The sequence below is a fragment of the Argiope bruennichi genome, chromosome 6, assembly GCF_947563725.1.
Source record: "Argiope bruennichi chromosome 6, qqArgBrue1.1, whole genome shotgun sequence".
NCBI lineage: Eukaryota > Metazoa > Arthropoda > Arachnida > Araneae > Araneidae > Argiope > Argiope bruennichi.
This window is the reverse complement of record NC_079156.1, coordinates 125,214,500-125,232,052: the sequence shown is the minus strand read 5'-3', so window position 1 is coordinate 125,232,052 and position 17,553 is coordinate 125,214,500. Positions and strand designations below refer to the sequence as shown.

At 33.8% G+C, this 17,553-nt stretch overlaps 1 protein-coding gene and 36 non-coding genes across 37 annotated transcripts in view; all 37 read left to right on the top strand.

The window, feature by feature from the left end:
• Window positions 1–17,553, top strand: part of LOC129971349 (tyrosine aminotransferase-like) — a 135,231-nt gene that overhangs the window by 86,036 nt on the left and 31,642 nt on the right. The window lies entirely within an intron of this gene.
• On the top strand, window positions 6,462–6,553 carry Trnai-uau (transfer RNA isoleucine (anticodon UAU)). Its single transcript is given in 2 exon segments — window positions 6,462–6,499; window positions 6,518–6,553. It is a non-coding gene; the product is annotated as a tRNA-Ile (tRNA).
• Window positions 6,729–6,820, top strand: Trnai-uau (transfer RNA isoleucine (anticodon UAU)). Its single transcript is given in 2 exon segments — window positions 6,729–6,766; window positions 6,785–6,820. It is a non-coding gene; the product is annotated as a tRNA-Ile (tRNA).
• Trnai-uau (transfer RNA isoleucine (anticodon UAU)) lies at window positions 6,970–7,061 on the top strand. The gene is given in 2 exon segments: window positions 6,970–7,007; window positions 7,026–7,061. It is a non-coding gene; the product is annotated as a tRNA-Ile (tRNA).
• On the top strand, window positions 7,500–7,591 carry Trnai-uau (transfer RNA isoleucine (anticodon UAU)). Its single transcript is given in 2 exon segments — window positions 7,500–7,537; window positions 7,556–7,591. It is a non-coding gene; the product is annotated as a tRNA-Ile (tRNA).
• On the top strand, window positions 8,032–8,123 carry Trnai-uau (transfer RNA isoleucine (anticodon UAU)). The gene is given in 2 exon segments: window positions 8,032–8,069; window positions 8,088–8,123. It is a non-coding gene; the product is annotated as a tRNA-Ile (tRNA).
• Trnai-uau (transfer RNA isoleucine (anticodon UAU)) lies at window positions 8,338–8,429 on the top strand. The gene is given in 2 exon segments: window positions 8,338–8,375; window positions 8,394–8,429. It is a non-coding gene; the product is annotated as a tRNA-Ile (tRNA).
• Trnai-uau (transfer RNA isoleucine (anticodon UAU)) lies at window positions 8,605–8,696 on the top strand. Its single transcript is given in 2 exon segments — window positions 8,605–8,642; window positions 8,661–8,696. It is a non-coding gene; the product is annotated as a tRNA-Ile (tRNA).
• Window positions 8,869–8,960, top strand: Trnai-uau (transfer RNA isoleucine (anticodon UAU)). Its single transcript is given in 2 exon segments — window positions 8,869–8,906; window positions 8,925–8,960. It is a non-coding gene; the product is annotated as a tRNA-Ile (tRNA).
• On the top strand, window positions 9,136–9,227 carry Trnai-uau (transfer RNA isoleucine (anticodon UAU)). The gene is given in 2 exon segments: window positions 9,136–9,173; window positions 9,192–9,227. It is a non-coding gene; the product is annotated as a tRNA-Ile (tRNA).
• On the top strand, window positions 9,401–9,492 carry Trnai-uau (transfer RNA isoleucine (anticodon UAU)). Its single transcript is given in 2 exon segments — window positions 9,401–9,438; window positions 9,457–9,492. It is a non-coding gene; the product is annotated as a tRNA-Ile (tRNA).
• Window positions 9,933–10,024, top strand: Trnai-uau (transfer RNA isoleucine (anticodon UAU)). The gene is given in 2 exon segments: window positions 9,933–9,970; window positions 9,989–10,024. It is a non-coding gene; the product is annotated as a tRNA-Ile (tRNA).
• On the top strand, window positions 10,174–10,264 carry Trnai-uau (transfer RNA isoleucine (anticodon UAU)). The gene is given in 2 exon segments: window positions 10,174–10,210; window positions 10,229–10,264. It is a non-coding gene; the product is annotated as a tRNA-Ile (tRNA).
• Trnai-uau (transfer RNA isoleucine (anticodon UAU)) lies at window positions 10,436–10,527 on the top strand. Its single transcript is given in 2 exon segments — window positions 10,436–10,473; window positions 10,492–10,527. It is a non-coding gene; the product is annotated as a tRNA-Ile (tRNA).
• Window positions 10,807–10,898, top strand: Trnai-uau (transfer RNA isoleucine (anticodon UAU)). Its single transcript is given in 2 exon segments — window positions 10,807–10,844; window positions 10,863–10,898. It is a non-coding gene; the product is annotated as a tRNA-Ile (tRNA).
• Window positions 11,113–11,204, top strand: Trnai-uau (transfer RNA isoleucine (anticodon UAU)). The gene is given in 2 exon segments: window positions 11,113–11,150; window positions 11,169–11,204. It is a non-coding gene; the product is annotated as a tRNA-Ile (tRNA).
• On the top strand, window positions 11,380–11,471 carry Trnai-uau (transfer RNA isoleucine (anticodon UAU)). The gene is given in 2 exon segments: window positions 11,380–11,417; window positions 11,436–11,471. It is a non-coding gene; the product is annotated as a tRNA-Ile (tRNA).
• On the top strand, window positions 11,644–11,735 carry Trnai-uau (transfer RNA isoleucine (anticodon UAU)). Its single transcript is given in 2 exon segments — window positions 11,644–11,681; window positions 11,700–11,735. It is a non-coding gene; the product is annotated as a tRNA-Ile (tRNA).
• Window positions 11,911–12,002, top strand: Trnai-uau (transfer RNA isoleucine (anticodon UAU)). The gene is given in 2 exon segments: window positions 11,911–11,948; window positions 11,967–12,002. It is a non-coding gene; the product is annotated as a tRNA-Ile (tRNA).
• Trnai-uau (transfer RNA isoleucine (anticodon UAU)) lies at window positions 12,176–12,267 on the top strand. Its single transcript is given in 2 exon segments — window positions 12,176–12,213; window positions 12,232–12,267. It is a non-coding gene; the product is annotated as a tRNA-Ile (tRNA).
• Trnai-uau (transfer RNA isoleucine (anticodon UAU)) lies at window positions 12,749–12,840 on the top strand. Its single transcript is given in 2 exon segments — window positions 12,749–12,786; window positions 12,805–12,840. It is a non-coding gene; the product is annotated as a tRNA-Ile (tRNA).
• Window positions 13,014–13,105, top strand: Trnai-uau (transfer RNA isoleucine (anticodon UAU)). Its single transcript is given in 2 exon segments — window positions 13,014–13,051; window positions 13,070–13,105. It is a non-coding gene; the product is annotated as a tRNA-Ile (tRNA).
• Trnai-uau (transfer RNA isoleucine (anticodon UAU)) lies at window positions 13,255–13,346 on the top strand. Its single transcript is given in 2 exon segments — window positions 13,255–13,292; window positions 13,311–13,346. It is a non-coding gene; the product is annotated as a tRNA-Ile (tRNA).
• Trnai-uau (transfer RNA isoleucine (anticodon UAU)) lies at window positions 13,522–13,613 on the top strand. Its single transcript is given in 2 exon segments — window positions 13,522–13,559; window positions 13,578–13,613. It is a non-coding gene; the product is annotated as a tRNA-Ile (tRNA).
• On the top strand, window positions 13,786–13,877 carry Trnai-uau (transfer RNA isoleucine (anticodon UAU)). Its single transcript is given in 2 exon segments — window positions 13,786–13,823; window positions 13,842–13,877. It is a non-coding gene; the product is annotated as a tRNA-Ile (tRNA).
• Window positions 14,053–14,144, top strand: Trnai-uau (transfer RNA isoleucine (anticodon UAU)). The gene is given in 2 exon segments: window positions 14,053–14,090; window positions 14,109–14,144. It is a non-coding gene; the product is annotated as a tRNA-Ile (tRNA).
• Window positions 14,585–14,676, top strand: Trnai-uau (transfer RNA isoleucine (anticodon UAU)). Its single transcript is given in 2 exon segments — window positions 14,585–14,622; window positions 14,641–14,676. It is a non-coding gene; the product is annotated as a tRNA-Ile (tRNA).
• Trnai-uau (transfer RNA isoleucine (anticodon UAU)) lies at window positions 14,891–14,982 on the top strand. Its single transcript is given in 2 exon segments — window positions 14,891–14,928; window positions 14,947–14,982. It is a non-coding gene; the product is annotated as a tRNA-Ile (tRNA).
• Window positions 15,158–15,249, top strand: Trnai-uau (transfer RNA isoleucine (anticodon UAU)). The gene is given in 2 exon segments: window positions 15,158–15,195; window positions 15,214–15,249. It is a non-coding gene; the product is annotated as a tRNA-Ile (tRNA).
• Trnai-uau (transfer RNA isoleucine (anticodon UAU)) lies at window positions 15,422–15,513 on the top strand. The gene is given in 2 exon segments: window positions 15,422–15,459; window positions 15,478–15,513. It is a non-coding gene; the product is annotated as a tRNA-Ile (tRNA).
• Trnai-uau (transfer RNA isoleucine (anticodon UAU)) lies at window positions 15,689–15,780 on the top strand. The gene is given in 2 exon segments: window positions 15,689–15,726; window positions 15,745–15,780. It is a non-coding gene; the product is annotated as a tRNA-Ile (tRNA).
• Window positions 15,953–16,044, top strand: Trnai-uau (transfer RNA isoleucine (anticodon UAU)). The gene is given in 2 exon segments: window positions 15,953–15,990; window positions 16,009–16,044. It is a non-coding gene; the product is annotated as a tRNA-Ile (tRNA).
• Trnai-uau (transfer RNA isoleucine (anticodon UAU)) lies at window positions 16,220–16,311 on the top strand. The gene is given in 2 exon segments: window positions 16,220–16,257; window positions 16,276–16,311. It is a non-coding gene; the product is annotated as a tRNA-Ile (tRNA).
• Trnai-uau (transfer RNA isoleucine (anticodon UAU)) lies at window positions 16,485–16,576 on the top strand. Its single transcript is given in 2 exon segments — window positions 16,485–16,522; window positions 16,541–16,576. It is a non-coding gene; the product is annotated as a tRNA-Ile (tRNA).
• On the top strand, window positions 16,791–16,882 carry Trnai-uau (transfer RNA isoleucine (anticodon UAU)). The gene is given in 2 exon segments: window positions 16,791–16,828; window positions 16,847–16,882. It is a non-coding gene; the product is annotated as a tRNA-Ile (tRNA).
• Window positions 17,056–17,147, top strand: Trnai-uau (transfer RNA isoleucine (anticodon UAU)). The gene is given in 2 exon segments: window positions 17,056–17,093; window positions 17,112–17,147. It is a non-coding gene; the product is annotated as a tRNA-Ile (tRNA).
• On the top strand, window positions 17,297–17,388 carry Trnai-uau (transfer RNA isoleucine (anticodon UAU)). Its single transcript is given in 2 exon segments — window positions 17,297–17,334; window positions 17,353–17,388. It is a non-coding gene; the product is annotated as a tRNA-Ile (tRNA).

Sequence of the window (17,553 nt, the reverse complement as noted above, 5' to 3'; positions counted from 1 at the left end):
AACTGGATCTGGAACTCATTGGGTCTGTTATTATAATGATCCTAAATATAAATTTGTTGAATATTTTGATTCTTTTGGTGAATATGAATATGAAGGGATCAAATTCAAAGAAGGTGATATTCCTAAAAATATTGTAAATTATCTTAAAACATCTAAGAAAGAAATCAGATATAATTCTAGTTTTTTACAACAACCTACTTCTGTAAAATGTGGTTTATTTTGCATGAAATACATAACTGAAAGAAATAAAGGAAAATCACCTGTTGAAGTTTTATATTCATTTACTCAAGAACCAAGTGCTTATAATGAGAAATTAGTCGACTTTCGACTATAATAAATGAGTCGTTTAAAATTGACATCAGATAATTATGAAAAATCTGAAGACTTTACAGTTGAATATTCGCCTCCTTTGAAGATTAAAAAGTTAGCTTTAGAGTCGTTTTCTATTAAAAAGACTTGGCATAACATAAGTGAAAAATTTAATAATAATAAGTTTAAATTGATTGAAGGAAACAATGAAAGGATCATTAAAATTCCAAATGGTAGTTATACTGTTAAAAGTTTAAATCGTTATATGATTGAACTATTCGGAATAGATTCACCCATTAAATTTGGTATTATTGAAGAAAGAGAATTAATTTCTGTTAATTTGAAGAAAAATTTTAAAATGGATTTAACAGAAGGAAATCTTCATCAATTATTAGGTTTTAAATCTAAAATATTAGATCAGGAAAATCAATTTGGTGAATATATTGCAGATATTACACATGGAATCGATAATATTTATATTCATTGTGACATCGTAAAAGGTTCATTAATTAATAATTGTGATTCAGATGTTATTCATTCATTCGTTAGTAAAATTCCTCATGGTGGTAATATAACTAAAGATTTTAATAATTGGATATTTTCAGCTGTGGAAAAGAAGAATATATATAGAATAAGAATGAGAATTACTAATCAAAATAATGAACTAATAGATTTGAATAAAGGAAGAGTTGAATATAATTTTGTAGCTGTATATGATGAAGAAGAGGGAAATTATTTAAAGAAAATTTACAATTTGATGCATGAAAGGTTATCCACTTAGATAAACCCTTAAAGATGATAGTCTTTTCATCCTATAATAAATGAATAAACATAGATTATATCGTAGAAGTAAAAGAGATAGCTTTTCATCTAAAAAAATTCAAGGAAAAGGATTTTTTAAAGATTTGTTTCTAGCAGCTATTAAAGGAGTGAAACCAGTATTAGAAGATAAAACAAAGAAAATTTTTCATGATAAAGTAGAAGAAATTTTATCGAAGAATAAAATTGGAGGAGGCTTTAAAAAGTATTCCAAGTGAGATTTTTAACCGAAGGATTTCGCCTTTACACTTTTCATCCTTAATAAATGGAAAAGATTTATGATTTGACAGATACTCATTATTTTCAAAATAATGATCTCGAACAATTTGAATATAAGGAAAAAGAATGTGAAAATCCAAGTTATGCTTATGATGAAAATGTAACGTATAAGTTTAGTATTAAAGGTGAAAATGATAATATATTTTATTCAGGAGCCTATATTCATCTGGAAATGAAAATTACTGATAAAAATGATTTAAATATTGGAAATAGAAAAGCAACTTTTGAGAATGGAGGAGGTTTTTTTAAGGGTAAAAAACTGCAAATTGGCTCAACTACACTCGAATCGATTAATGAAAATTGTTCAATTCTAGATCAAGTTTTAAGACATATTCATTTTACAAGTGATTATTCAAAATCTGAAGCTCAAAATATGTTTTTTTACTCAGATACAGCAGATACGAAGGATATAAATATATTAAAATATGATGGAACTTTAACAGATACAACTAAAATAACTGAATTTTTTAATAAGTTAAAAATAAATGAGAATTATAACAAAGGCTTTGATAAAAGGTATTATTTCACAAAAAATAGTAAAACCGTTAATATATGGATTCCTTTGAAATATATATTCGATTTCTTTAATGAATACAGAAAAGTATTGACTGGATTTCATGTTAGAATGGAATTTACGAGAAATACTAGTAAGGATATGATTATTACAGATGATGCAAACCCTGATTTTAAAGTAAAAGTTGAGAAAATATCATTATTTTTACCTTATGTAAAGTTTAGAAATGCCGCAAATTTGAAATTTACAGAATTGAAAGTTTTAAATTCATATATAGATATATATTGGGATCATTATAGAATAGAAAAATCTGATATAAACTTAAAAGTAAAATATGGATCATATAAACTTTCAACTGAATGGGATGAAGTCTCAGCATTTTATGCAATTCCCCAATATAATGATAGAAATGGAGATTATACTAAAAATAATCTAATATTTGATAATTTAGGGATAGTTGAATATTGGGTTACTGTAAATGGACAAGATTATCCTGAATATCATTATAAAGTAAATTTTTCGGATAAAAATTATAATAATGCATATACAGCTCTTTTAAAAGAAGGATATAATGCTAATAATACAGAAACAGGTTGCATGATTGGATATAAAGATTTTGGAGAATTATATCCATTTCTCTGTATAGATTTATCTGCTCATAAGAATCTTACTTCTGTATCTTCCAGAGAATTAATATTTCATTGGAAATTAGAAAATAATACCCAAAAAGATTATATATTTTATTTTATTTTGAAGGAAAGGAATAAATGTTACTTAAATATGTATGAGAATAAATTTACGTTTAGTATAAAAGATCATTCAGAGTGATAGTCGCTTTTCATCCTATAATAAATGGCTGCTTATTATCCACTTTTTGATGATGAAATGACAGAAGGACGTATAGGACCTCCAGGAATTGGATTTAAATTAACAGATAATGGTGATTATGATATGGAAAAGAAGAAATTAAAACGTGTTGATGAACCTGTTGAAATTAGTGATGCAGCGACTAAATCTTATGTTGATTTGAATCAAATATCACTAAAAGAAGATATTGTAGAATTGCAAAAAAGAAGTTTAATTCATTCAGAACATGGTGATTTTGATGCTAAAGGTAAAATTATCGGAAATGTGAAAGATCCTATAAAAAACTTGAATGTTGTCAATAAGCAATATTTCGAAAAAAATGCTTTAACTTTAAGTCAAAAGAATACTGTTCCACCTGAAGAATTTTATGATTTGAAAGGTATTTCTTTAAAAAATCTTTCTAATCCTCAAGATAAAAACGATGCAGTTACTAAACAATACGTTGATAAAAAAACAAAAATAAATGATAAAAAAACTGACAATATGTTAACTAGAGACCATGATGGATTATATGTTCCTAAAACATCAACATTTTTAGCAACTAATAAAGAACAACAGATAGAATTTCACCATGAGGGTACTTTGATTGAATTTAATGTTTTCAGTTCTACTTTATTAACTAATGAACTGCAACTTACAACTGATATGTTGATGAAAATTACACTCTTTTTAAAAACTGATAGATTTGTAAATAATTATCATTATTTGTTATATATCCAACTCAATGATAATATAATATACAGTGATGATCTTAGTAAAATGGTTGTCCTGTTTGCTTATGGTAAACGTGATGATAAATTATCATTAAGTATACAACTTAAACTTTCTACAGAAGATATGATATTTTATGTAAAACCTTACCTTTATATCGAGAAATTAGCTGAAATTGATTTATAATTTTTTTCTAAATAAATGAGTTCATCTACCTATTTTAAAGACTATAAAAAACCAATATTAGCAGAAAAGTCAAAAAATCTAGATTTGGAATGGTTTTATATATCCAAATATCGAAAATTAAGTGAAGATTTTATTAGAGAATTTAAAGATAAAGTAGATTGGAAGTGTATATCCCGAAATCAAAAATTAAGTGAAGATTTTATTAGAGAATTTCAAGATAAGGTTAATTGGGAATATATATCAGAATATCAAGAATTAAGTGAAGATTTCATTAGAGAATTTAAAGATTTAGTAGAATGGTATTATATATCCGTAAAACAAAAATTAAGTGAAGATTTTATAAGAGAATTTCAAGATCAAGTATATTGGTATGATATATCAGCTTATCAAAAAATAAGTGAAGATTTCATTAGAGAATTTAAAGATTTAGTAGATTGGGACTGTATATCATGTCACCAAAAAATAAGTGAAGATTTTATAAGAGAATTTCAAGATAAAGTAGATTGGTATTATATATCAGAATATCGAGAATTAAGTGAAGATTTCATTAGAGAATTTCAAGATAAACTTGATTTTTTATTTTAGATTTCGACTTATAAAATTTTTCTAAATAAATGAGTTCATCTAACTATTTAGAAAAACGAATATTAGCAGCAAAGCTAATAAAACCAATAAAACAAAAATTAAGTGAAGATTTTATAAGAGAATTTCAAGATAAATTTAATTGGAAACTTATATCAGAATATCAAAAATTAAGTGAAGATTTTATAAGAGAATTTCAAGATAAAGTTAATTGGAAACTTATATCAGAATATCAAAAATTAAGTGAAGATTTTATAAGAGAATTTCGAAATAAAGTAGATTGGGGTAATATATCATATCACCAAAAATTAAGTGAAGATTTCATTAGAGAATTTCGAAATAAAGTAGATTGGGGTAATATATCATATCACCAAAAATTAAGTGAAGATTTTATAAGAGAATTTCGAGATAAAGTAGATTGGGAAGGTATATCATGGAAACAAGAATTAAGTGAAGATTTTATAATAATATTTCAAGATAAAGTAGATTGGGAAGGTATATCATGGAAACAAGAATTAAGTGAAGATTTCATAAGAATATTTCAAGATAAAGTAGATTGGAAACTTATATCAGAACATCAAAAATTAAGTGAAGCTTTATAAGAGAATTTCAAGATAAAGTAAAAATTAAGTGAAGATTTAATTAGAGAATTTCATCCTATAATAAATGAGTGAAAAAGTCAATTGGGATGAAGTTTCAAAAGAACGTGGTATGCCTGAAAGTTTGATTAGAAAATTAAAAGATGAAGTGAAATGGGATTTAATTTCTAGATATCAAACATTATCAGAAAATTTCATTTTAGAGTTCAAAGATAAAGTTGATTGGAAAAATATATCAGCTTATCAAAAATTATCAGAAAAATTTATAAGTGAAAATGAGCATTTAGTTGAATGGGATATCATATCGAAATTTCAAAAATTAACAGAAAAATTTATTTTAATGCATGATCATAAAGTACACTGGCCTGCAATTTCACAATATCAAACTTTAAGTGATAAATTTATTTTTGAAAATGTTGGAAAACTAGATATGGATTTAGTTTCTCAGTATCAAGATGAAATGAGTATGAATATAATCGAAAAACTAGAAACAACTGTTAATTGGAATAAAATTTATTCATATCAGAAAAATTTAACCTCTGAATTTATAATGAAACATGTTGAAAAAATAACAGATTGTAGAGTTATGAGAAATCTGAAACTTTCAGATGAAGAATTTAATAAACTTTATAGAAGGATGAAATTATGGTATATAGCAAGAACGTGTTTGAATAAATAATAATTCTTTTTTAATCTTTATAAATGGGTGGTAAGCAAACAAAGATATTAACAGGTAGTTGTACTAGTGATCGAATAAACGTTAGTTTTACAGAAACTTTTAGAATTCATCCTGTAATAACTGTAACACCTATTTGTAAATATGGTGAACCTTTTATTGTTAAAATAACAGAAGTAGATCGATATGGTTTTAGATTTCAATGTATAAAATTAAACGGCGAACCTTTAACAGAACATAAAGATTTTTTTCAATGGGGTGCGTGCAGTATTTATGAATAATTTTTTCTTTTTTTATATTTTTATTCTTATATTTTTATTTCTTTTAATGTGTATAATAATGTGAACAACGCATGAATTTATATTGATTTTAAGACGATAGCCTTTCGGTTAATTTGTTAACTTTTTCCAAGTTTTGGCTTGATATTTTAAATTATTGATGTTATTTTATTATGACCTTTTTACACTATTTTTGCTCTAAATTTTGACTTGATACTTTAAATTATTGATGTTATTTGTTAATGTTATTTTTGCTCTAAATTTTGAGGTTATTTGATGGATTTTTAAGGTGTGCTAATTATGCCCTTTTTACACTATTTTTGCTCTAAATTTTGACTTGATACTTTAAATTATTGATGTTATTTTGGTGTGCTAATTATGACCTTTTTACACTATTTTTGCTCTAAATTTTGAGGTTATTTTAAAATTATTGATGGATTTTAAGGTGTGCTAATTATGCCCTTTTTACACTATTTTTGCTCTAAATTTTGATGTTATTTTAAAATTATTGATGGCTCTTAAGGTGTGCCAGAACACGCATATATATACTACTGGTAGAATAAAAATGCATGTTACTTTTTTTCATAAAATGCTGTGTAAAATATCTTTACTCCATTTGTTCTGCGAATGTGCCTCATGTGTCCCCAGTGGCGCAATTGGTTAGCGCGCGGTACTTATAAGGCAGTATCTGCGAGGTATGCCGAGGCTGTGAGTTCGATCCTCACCTGGGGAAAAGTAATTTTTATTCGTAAGCTAGATCTCAGAATTGATTTCCATCAAAAATTCTTAACAAACATGTCTTTCAAAAAGAATTGCGTGAGGTAGAATAAAAATGCATGTTACTTTTTTTCATAAAATGCTGTGTAAAATATCTTTACTCCATTTGTTCTGCGAATGTGCCTCATGTGTCCCCAGTGGCGCAATTGGTTAGCGCGCGGTACTTATAAGGGAGTATCTGCGAGTTATGCCGAGGCTGTGAGTTCGATCCTCACCTGGGGAAAAGTAATTTTTATTCGCAAGCTAGAGCTTAGAATTGATTTCCATAAAAAATTCTTAACAAACATGTCTTTCAAAAAGAATCAGGTGAGGTGGAATAAAAATCCTGTGTAAAATCTTTACTGCATTTTTTCTGCGAATGTGAATCATGTGTCCCCAGTGGCGCAATTGGTTAGCGCGCGGTACTTATAAGGCAGTATCTGCGAGGTATGCCGAGGCTGTGAGTTCGATCCTCACCTGGGGAAAAGTGATTTTTATTCGCAAACTAGCTTAGAATTGATTTCCTTACAAAATTCTTAACAAACATGTCTTTCAAAAAGAATTAGGTGAGGTGGAATAAAAATGCATGCTTTTTCTTTTCATAAAATGCTGGGTAAAATCTTTACTGCATTTAATCTGCGAATGTGAATCATGTGTCACCAGTGGCGCAATTGGTTAGCGCGCGGTACTTATAAGGCAGTATCTGCGAGGTATGCCGAGGCTGTGAGTTCGATCCTCAATAGGGGAAACGTAATTTTTATTCGCAAGCTAGAGCTTAGAATTGATTTCCTTACAAAATTCTTAACAAACATGTCTTTCAAAAAGAATTAGGTGAGGTGGTATAAAAATGCATGTTACTTTTTTTCATAAAATCCTGTGTAAAATATCTTTACTCCATTTGTTCGGCGAAAGTGCCTCATTTGTCCCCAGTGGCGCAATTGGTTAGCGCGCGGTACTTATAAGGCAGTATTTGCGAGGTATGCCGAGGCTGTGAGTTCGATCCTCACGTGGGGAAAAGTAATTTTTATTCGCAAGCTAGAGCTTAGAATTGATTTCCATCATAAATTCTTAACAAACATGTCTTTCAAAAAGAATTAGGTGAGGTAGAATAAAAATGCATGTTACTTTTTTTCATAAAATCCTGTGTAAAATCTTTACTGCATTTGTTCTGCGAATGTGCCTCATGTGTCCGCAGTGGCGCAATTGGTTAGCACGCGGTATTTATAAGGCTATATCTGCGAGGTACGCCCAGTTTGTGAGTATGATCCTCACCAGGGGAAAAGTAATTTTTATTCGTAAGCTAGAGCTCAGAATTGATTTCCATCAAAAATTCTTAACAAACATGTCTTTCAAAAAGAATTGCGTGAGGTAGAATAAGAATGCATGTTACTTTTTTTCATAAAATGCTGTGTAAAATATCTTTACTCCATTTGTTCTGCGAATGTGCCTCATGTGTCCCCAGTGGCGCAATTAGTTAGCGCGCGGTACTTATAAGGCAGTATCTGCGAGGTATGCCGAGGCTGTGAGTTCGATCCTCACCTGGGGAAAAGTAATTTTTATTCGCAAGCTAGAGCTTAGAATTGATTTCCATCAAAAATTCTCACCTGGGGAAAAGTAATTTTTATTCGCAAGCTAGAGCTTAGAATTGATTTCCATAAAAAACTCTTAACAAACATGTCTTTCAAAAAGAATCAGGTGAGGTGGAAGAAAAATCCTGTGTAAAATCTTTACTGCATTTTTTCTGCGAATGTGAATCATGTGTCCCCAGTGGCGCAATTGGTTAGCGCGCGGTACTTATAAGGCAGTATCTGCGAGGTATGCCGAGGCTGTGAGTTCGATCCTCACCTGGGGAAAAGTAATTTTTATTCGCAAGCTAGAGCTTAGAATTGATTTCCATCAAAAATTCTTAACTAACATGTCTTTCAAAAAGAATTAGGTGAGGTAGAATAAAAATGCATGTTACTTTTTTTCATAAAATGCTGTGTAAAATATCTTTACTCCATTTGTTCTGCGAATGTGCCTCATGTGTCCCCAGTGGCGCAATTGGTTAGCGCGCGGTACTTATAAGGCAGTATCTGCGAGGTATGCCGAGGCTGTGAGTTCGATCCTCACCTGGGGAAAAGTAATTTTTATTCGTAAGCTAGAGCTCAGAATTGATTTCCATCAAAAATTCTTAACAAACATGTCTTTCAAAAAGAATTGCGTGAGGTAGAATAAAAATGCATGTTACTTTTTTTCATAAAATCCTGTGTAAAATCTTTACTGCATTTGTTCTGCAATGTGCCTCATGTGTCCCCAGTAGCGCAATTGGTTAGCGCGCGGTACTTATAAGGCAGTATCTGCGAGGTATGCCGAGGCTGTGAGTTCGATCCTCACCTGGGGAAAAGTAATTTTTATTCGCAAGCTAGAGCTTAGAATTGATTTCCATCAAAAATTCTTAACAAACAAGTCTTTCAAAAAGAATTGCGTGAGGTAGAATAAAAATGCATGTTACTTTTTTTCATAAAATGCTGTGTAAAATATCTTTACTCCATTTGTTCGGCGAAAGTGCCTCATTTGTCCCCAGTGGCGCAATTGGTTAGCGCGCGGTACTTATAAGGCAGTATTTGCGAGGTATGTGGAGGCTGTGAGTTCGATCCTCACCTGGGGAAAAGTAATTTTTATTCGCAAGCTAGAGCTTAGAATTGATTTCCATCAAAAATTCTTAACAAACATGTCTTTCAAAAAGAATTAGGTGAGGTAGAATAAAAATGCATGTTACTTTTTTTCATAAAATCCTGTGTAAAATCTTTACTGCATTTGTTCTGCGAATGTGCCTCATGTGTCCCCAGTGGCGCAATTGGTTAGCGCGCGGTACTTATAAGGCAGTATCTGCGAGGCATGCCGAGGCTGTGAGTTCGATCCTCACCTGGTGAAAAGTAATTTTTATTCGCAAGCTAGAGCTTAGAATTGATTTCCTTACAAAATTCTTAACAAACATGTCTTTCAAAAAGAATTAGGTGAGGTGGAATAAAAATGCATGTTTTTTCTTTACATAAAATGCTGGGTAAAATCTTTACTGCATTTGTTCTGCGAATGTGAATCATGTGTCCCCAGTGGCGCAATTGGTTAGCGCGCGGTACTTATAAGGCAGTATCTGCGAGGTATGCCGAGGCTGTGAGTTCGATCCTGAATAGGGGAAACGTAATTTTTATTCGCAAGCTAGAGCTTAGAATTGATTTCCTTACAAAATTCTTAACAAACATGTCTTTCAAAAAGAATTGCGTGAGGTAGAATAAGAATGCATGTTACTTTTTTTCATAAAATGCTGTGTAAAATATCTTTACTCCATTTGTTCTGCGATTGTGCCTCATGTGTCCCCAGTGGCGCAATTGGTTAGCGCGCGGTACTTATAAGGCAGTATCTGCGAGGTATGCCGAGGCTGTGAGTTCGATCCTCACCTGGGGAAAAGTAATTTTTATTCGCAAGCTAGAGCTTAGAATTGATTTCCTTACAAAATTCTTAACAAACATGTCTTTCAAAAACAATTCGGTGAGGTGGAATAAAAATCCTGGGTAAAATCTTTACTCCATTTGTTCTGCAAATGTGCCTCATGTGTCCCAGTGGCGCAATTGGTTAGCGCGCGGTACTTATAAGGCAGTATCTGCGAGGTATGCCGAGGCTGTGAGTTCGATCCTCACCTGGAGAAAAGTGATTTTTATTCGCAAACTAGCTTAGAATTGATTTCCTTACAAAATTCTTAACAAACATGTCTTTCAAAAAGAATTAGGTGAGGTGGAATAAAAATGCATGTTTTTTCTTTTCATAAAATGCTGGGTAAAATCTTTACTGCATTTGTTCTGCGAATGTGCCTCATGTGTCCCCAGTGGCGCAATTGGGTAGCGCGCGGTACTTATAAGGCAGTATCTGCGAGGTATGCCGAGGCTGTGACTTCGATCCTCACCTGGGGAAAAGTAATTTTTATTCGCAAGCTAGAGCTTAGAATTGATTTCCATCAAAAATTCTCACCTGGGGAAAAGTAATTTTTATTCGCAAGCTAGAGCTTAGAATTGATTTCCATAAAAAATTCTCACCTGGGGAAAAGTAATTTTTATTCGCAAGCTAGAGCTTAGAATTGATTTCCATAAAAAACTCTTAACAAACATGTCTTTCAAAAAGAATCAGGTGAGGTGGAATAAAAATCCTGTGTAAAATCTTTACTGCATTTTTTCTGCGAATGTGAATCATGTGTCCCCAGTGGCGCAATTGGTTAGCGCGCGGTACTTATAAGGCAGTATCTGCGAGGTATGCCGAGGCTGTGAGTTCGATCCTCACCTGGGGAAAAGTAATTTTTATTCGCAAGCTAGAGCTTAGAATTGATTTCCATCAAAAATTCTCACCTGGGGAAAAGTAATTTTTATTCGCAAGCTAGAGCTTAGAATTGATTTCCATAAAAAACTCTTAACAAACATGTCTTTCAAAAAGAATCAGGTGAGGTGGAATAAAAATCCTGTGTAAAATCTTTACTGCATTTTTTCTGCGAATGTGAATCATGTGTCCCCAGTGGCGCAATTGGTTAGCGCGCGGTACTTATAAGGCAGTATCTGCGAGGTATGCCGAGGCTGTGAGTTCGATCCTCACCTGGGGAAAAGTAATTTTTATTCGCAAGTTAGAGCTTAGAATTGATTTCCATCAAAAATTCTTAACAAACATGTCTTTCAAAAAGAATTAGGTGAGGTAGAATAAAAATGCATGTTACTTTTTTTCATAAAATGCTGTGTAAAATATCTTTACTCCATTTGTTCTGCGAATGAGCCTCATGTGTCTCCAGTGGCGCAATTGGTTAGCGCGCGGTACTTATAAGGCAGTATCTGCGAGGTAAGCCGAGGCTGTGAGTTCGATCCTCACCTGGGGAAAAGTAATTTTTATTCGTAAGCTAGAGCTCAGAATTGATTTCCATCAAAAATTCTTAACAAACATGTCTTTCAAAAAGAATTGCGTGAGGTAGAATAAAAATGCATGTTACTTTTTTTCATAAAATCCTGTGTAAAATCTTTACTGCATTTGTTCTGCGATGTGCCTCATGTGTCCCCAGTAGCGCAATTGGTTAGCGCGCGGTACTTATAAGGCAGTATCTGCGAGGTATGCCGAGGCTGTGAGTTCGATCCTCACCTGGGGAAAAGTAATTTTTATTCGCAAGCTAGAGATTAGAATTGATTTCCATCAAAAATTCTTAACAAACATGTCTTTCAAAAAGAATTGCGTGAGGTAGAATAAAAATGCATATTACTTTTTTTCATAAAATGCTGTGTGAAATATCTTTACTCCATTTGTTCGGCGAAAGTGCCTCATTTGTCCCCAGTGGCGCAATTGGTTAGCGCGCGGTACTTATAAGGCAGTATTTTTGAGGTATGCCGAGGCTGTGAGTTCGATCCTTACCTGGGGAAAAGTAATTTTTATTCGCAAGCTAGAGCTTAGAATTGATTTCCATCAAAAATTCTTAACAAACATGTCTTTCAAAAAGAATTAGGTGAGGTAGAATAAAAATGCATGTTACTTTTTTTCATAAAATCCTGTGTAAAATCTTTACTGCATTTGTTCTGCGAATGTGCCTCATGTGTCCCCAGTGGCGCAATTGGTTAGCGCGCGGTACTTATAAGGCAGTATATGCGAGGTATGCCGAGGCTGTGAGTTCGATCCTCACCTGGGGAAAAGTAATTTTTATTCGCAAGCTAGAGCTTAGAATTGATTTCCATCAAAAATTCTTAACAAACATGTCTTTCAAAAAGAATGAGGTGAGGTAGAATAAAAATGCATGTTACTTTTTTTCATAAAATCCTGTGTAAAATATCTTTACTGCATTTTTTCTGCGAATGTGAATCATGTGTCCCCAGTGGCGCAATTGGTTAGCGCGCGGTGCTTATAAGGCAGTATCTGCGAGGTATGCCGAGGCAGTGTGTTCGATCCTCACCTGGGGAAAAGTAATTTTTATTCGCAAGCTAGAGCTTAGAATTGATTTCCATCAAAAATTCTCACCTGGGGAAAAGTAATTTTTATTCGCAAGCTAGAGCTTAGAATTGATTTCCATAAAAAACTCTTAACAAACATGTCTTTCAAAAAGAATCAGGTGAGGTGGAATAAAAATCCTGTGTAAAATCTTTACTGCATTTTTTCTGCGAATGTGAATCATGTGTCCCCAGTGGCGCAATTGGTTAGCGCGCGGTACTTATAAGGCAGTATCTGCGAGGTATGCCGAGGCTGTGAGTTCGATCCTCACCTGGGGAAAAGTAATTTTTATTCGCAAGCTAGAGCTTAGAATTGATTTCCTTACAAAATTCTTAACAAACATGTCTTTCAAAAAGAATTAGGTGAGGTGGAATAAAAATGCATGTTTTTTCTTTTCATAAAATGCTGGGTAAAATCTTTACTGCATTTGTTCTGCGAATGAGAATCATGTGTCCCCAATGGCGCAATTGGTTAGCGCGCGGTACTTATAAGGCAGTATCTGCGAGGTATGCCGAGGCTGTGAGTTCGATCCTCACCTGGGGAAAAGTAATTTTTATTCGCAAGCTAGAGCTTAGAATTGATTTCCATAAAAAATTCTTAACAAACATGTCTTTCAAAAAGAATCAGGTGAGGTGGAATAAAAATCCTGTGTAAAATCTTTACTGCATTTTTTCTGTGAATGTGAATCATGTGTCCCCAGTGGCGCAATTGGTTAGCGCGCGGTACTTATAAGGCAGTATCTGCGAGGTATGCCGAGGCTGTAAGTTCGATCCTCACCTGGGGAAAAGTAATTTTTATTCGCAAGCTAGAGCTTAGAATTGATTTCCATCAAAAATTCTTAACAAACATGATTTTCAAAAAGAATTAGGTGAGGTAGAATAAAAATGCATGTTACTTTTTTTCATAAAATGCTGTGTAAAATATCTTTACTCCATTTGTTCTGCGAATGTGCCTCATGTGTCCCCAGTGGCGCAATTGGTTAGCGCGCGGTACTTATAAGGCAGTATCTGCGAGGTATGCCGAGGCTGTGAGTTCGATCCTCACCTGGGGAAAAGTAATTTTTATTCGTAAGCTAGAGCTCAGAATTGATTTCCATCAAAAATTCTTAACAAACATGTCTTTCAAAAAGAATTGCGTGAGGTAGAATAAAAATGCATGTTACTTTTTTTCATAAAATCCTGTGTAAAATCTTTACTGCATTTGTTCTGCAATGTGCCTCATGTGTCCCCAGTAGCGCAATTGGTTAGCGCGCGGTACTTATAAGGCAGTATCTGCGAGGTATGCCGAGGCTGTGAGTTCGATCCTCACCTGGGGAAAAGTAATTTTTATTCGCAAGCTAGAGCTTAGAATTGATTTCCATCAAAAATTCTTAACAAACATGTCTTTCAAAAAGAATTGCGTGAGGTAGAATAAAAATGCATGTTACTTTTTTTCATAAAATGCTGTGTAAAATATCTTAACTCCATTTGTTCGGCGAAAGTGCCTCATTTGTCCCCAGTGGCGCAATTGGTTAGCGCGCGGTACTTATAAGGCAGTATTTGCGAGGTATGCCGAGGCTGTGAGTTCGATCCTCACCTGGGGAAAAGTAATTTTTATTCGCAAGCTAGAGCTTAGAATTGATTTCCATCAAAAATTCTTAACAAACATGTCTTTCAAAAAGAATTAGGTGAGGTAGAATAAAAATGCATGTTACTTTTTTTCATAAAATCCTGTGTAAAATCTTTACTGCATTTGTTCTGCGAATGTGCCTCATGTGTCCGCAGTGGCGCAATTGGTTAGCACGCGGTGTTTATAAGGCTATATCTGGTAGGTACGCCGAGTTTGTGAGTTCGATCCTCACCAGGGGAAAAGTAATTTTTATTCGTAAGCTAGAGCTCAGAATTGATTTCCATCAAAAATTCTTAACAAACATGTCTTTCAAAAAGAATTGCGTGAGGTAGAATAAGAATGCATGTTACTTTTTTTCATAAAATGCTGTGTAAAATATCTTTACTCCATTTGTTCTGCGAATGTGCCTCATGTGTCCCCAGTGGCGCAATTGGTTAGCGCGCGGTACTTATAAGGCAGTATCTGCGAGGTATGCCGAGGCTGTGAGTTCGATCCTCACCTGGGGAAAAGTAATTTTTATTCGCAAGCTAGAGCTTAGAATTGATTTCCATAAAAAATTCTCACCTGGGGAAAAGTAATTTTTATTCGCAAGCTAGAGCGTAGAATTGATTTCCATAAAAAACTCTTAACAAACATGTCTTTCAAAAAGAATCAGGTGAGGTGGAATAAAAATCCTGTGTAAAATCTTTACTGCATTTTTTCTGCGAATGTGAATCATGTGTCCCCAGTGGCGCAATTGGTTAGCGCGCGGTACTTATAAGGCAGTATCTGCGAGGTATGCCGAGGCTGTGAGTTCGATCCTCACCTGGGGAAAAGTAATTTTTATTCGCAAGTTAGAGCTTAGAATTGATTTCCATCAAAAATTCTTAACAAACATGTCTTTCAAAAAGAATTAGGTGAGGTAGAATAAAAATGCATGTTACTTTTTTTCATAAAATGCTGTGTAAAATATCTTTACTCCATTTGTTCTGCGAATGAGCCTCATGTGTCTCCAGTGGCGCAATTGGTTAGCGCGCGGTACTTATAAGGCAGTATCTGCGAGGTAAGCCGAGGCTGTGAGTTCGATCCTCACCTGGGGAAAAGTAATTTTTATTCGTAAGCTAGAGCTCAGAATTGATTTCCATCAAAAATTCTTAACAAACACGTCTTTCAAAAAGAATTGCGTGAGGTAGAATAAAAATGCATGTTACTTTTTTTCATAAAATCCTGTGTAAAATCTTTACTGCATTTGTTCTGCGATGTGCCTCATGTGTCCCCAGTAGCGCAATTGGTTAGCGCGCGGTACTTATAAGGCAGTATCTGCGAGGTATGCCGAGGCTGTGAGTTCGATCCTCACCTGGGGAAAAGTAATTTTTATTCGCAAGCTAGAGATTAGAATTGATTTCCATCAAAAATTCTTAACAAACATGTCTTTCAAAAAGAATTGCGTGAGGTAGAATAAAAATGCATATTACTTTTTTTCATAAAATGCTGTGTGAAATATCTTTACTCCATTTGTTCGGCGAAAGTGCCTCATTTGTCCCCAGTGGCGCAATTGGTTAGCGCGCGGTACTTATAAGGCAGTATCTGCGAGGTAAGCCGAGGCTGTGAGTTCGATCCTCACCTGGGGAAAAGTAATTTTTATTCGTAAGCTAGAGCTCAGAATTGATTTCCATCAAAAATTCTTAACAAACACGTCTTTCAAAAAGAATTGCGTGAGGTAGAATAAAAACGCATGTTACTTTTTTTCATAAAATCCTGTGTAAAATCTTTACTGCATTTGTTCTGCGATGTGCCTCATGTGTCCCCAGTAGCGCAATTGGTTAGCGCGCGGTACTTATAAGGCAGTATCTGCGAGGTATGCCGAGGCTGTGAGTTCGATCCTCACCTGGGGAAAAGTAATTTTTATTCGCAAGCTAGAGATTAGAATTGATTTCCATCAAAAATTCTTAACAAACATGTCTTTCAAAAAGAATTGCGTGAGGTAGAATAAAAATGCATATTACTTTTTTTCATAAAATGCTGTGTGAAATATCTTTACTCCATTTGTTCGGCGAAAGTGCCTTATTTGTCCCCAGTGGCGCAATTGGTTAGCGCGCGGTACTTATAAGGCAGTATTTTTGAGGTATGCCGAGGCTGTGAGTTCGATCCTTACCTGGGGAAAAGTAATTTTTATTCGCAAGCTAGAGCTTAGAATTGATTTCCATCAAAAATTCTTAACAAACATGTCTTTCAAAAAGAATTAGGTGAGGTAGAATAAAAATGCATGTTACTTTTTTTCATAAAATCCTGTGTAAAATCTTTACTGCATTTGTTCTGCGAATGTGCCTCATGTGTCCCCAGTGGCGCAATTGGTTAGCGCGCGGTACTTATAAGGCAGTATATGCGAGGTATGCCGAGGCTGTGAGTTCGATCCTCACCTGGGGAAAAGTAATTTTTATTCGCAAGCTAGAGCTTAGAATTGATTTCCATCAAAAATTCTCACCTGGGGAAAAGTAATTTTTATTCGCAAGCTAGAGCTTAGAATTGATTTCCATAAAAAACTCTTAACAAACATGTCTTTCAAAAAGAATCAGGTGAGGTGGAATAAAAATCCTGTGTAAAATCTTTACTGCATTTTTTCTGCGAATGTGAATCATGTGTCCCCAGTGGCGCAATTGGTTAGCGCGCGGTACTTATAAGGCAGTATCTGCGAGGTATGCCGAGGCTGTGAGTTCGATCCTCACCTGGGGAAAAGTAATTTTTATTCGCAAGCTAGAGCTTAGAATTGATTTCCTTACAAAATTCTTAACAAACATGTCTTTCAAAAAGAATTAGGTGAGGTGGAATAAAAATGCATGTTTTTTCTTTTCATAAAATGCTGGGTAAAATCTTTACTGCATTTGTTCTGCGAATGTGAATCATGTGTCCCCAATGGCGCAATTGGTTAGCGCGCGGTACTTATAAGGCAGTATCTGCGAGGTATGCCGAGGCTGTGAGTTCGATCCTCACCTGGGGAAAAGTAATTTTTATTCGCAAGCTAGAGCTTAGAATTGATTTCCATAAAAAATTCTTAACAAACATGTCTTTCAAAAAGAATCAGGTGAGGTGGAATAAAAATCCTGTGTAAAATCTTTACTGCATTTTTTCTGTGAATGTGAATCATGTGTCCCCAGTGGCGCAATTGGTTAGCGCGCGGTACTTATAAGGCAGTATCTGCGAGGTATGCCGAGGCTGTAAGTTCGATCCTCACCTGGGGAAAAGTAATTTTTATTCGCAAGCTAGAGCTTAGAATTGATTTCCATCAAAAATTCTTAACAAACATGATTTTCAAAAAGAATTAGGTGAGGTAGAATAAAAATGCATGTTACTTTTTTTCATAAAATGCTGTGTAAAATATCTTTACTCCATTTGTTCTGCGAATGT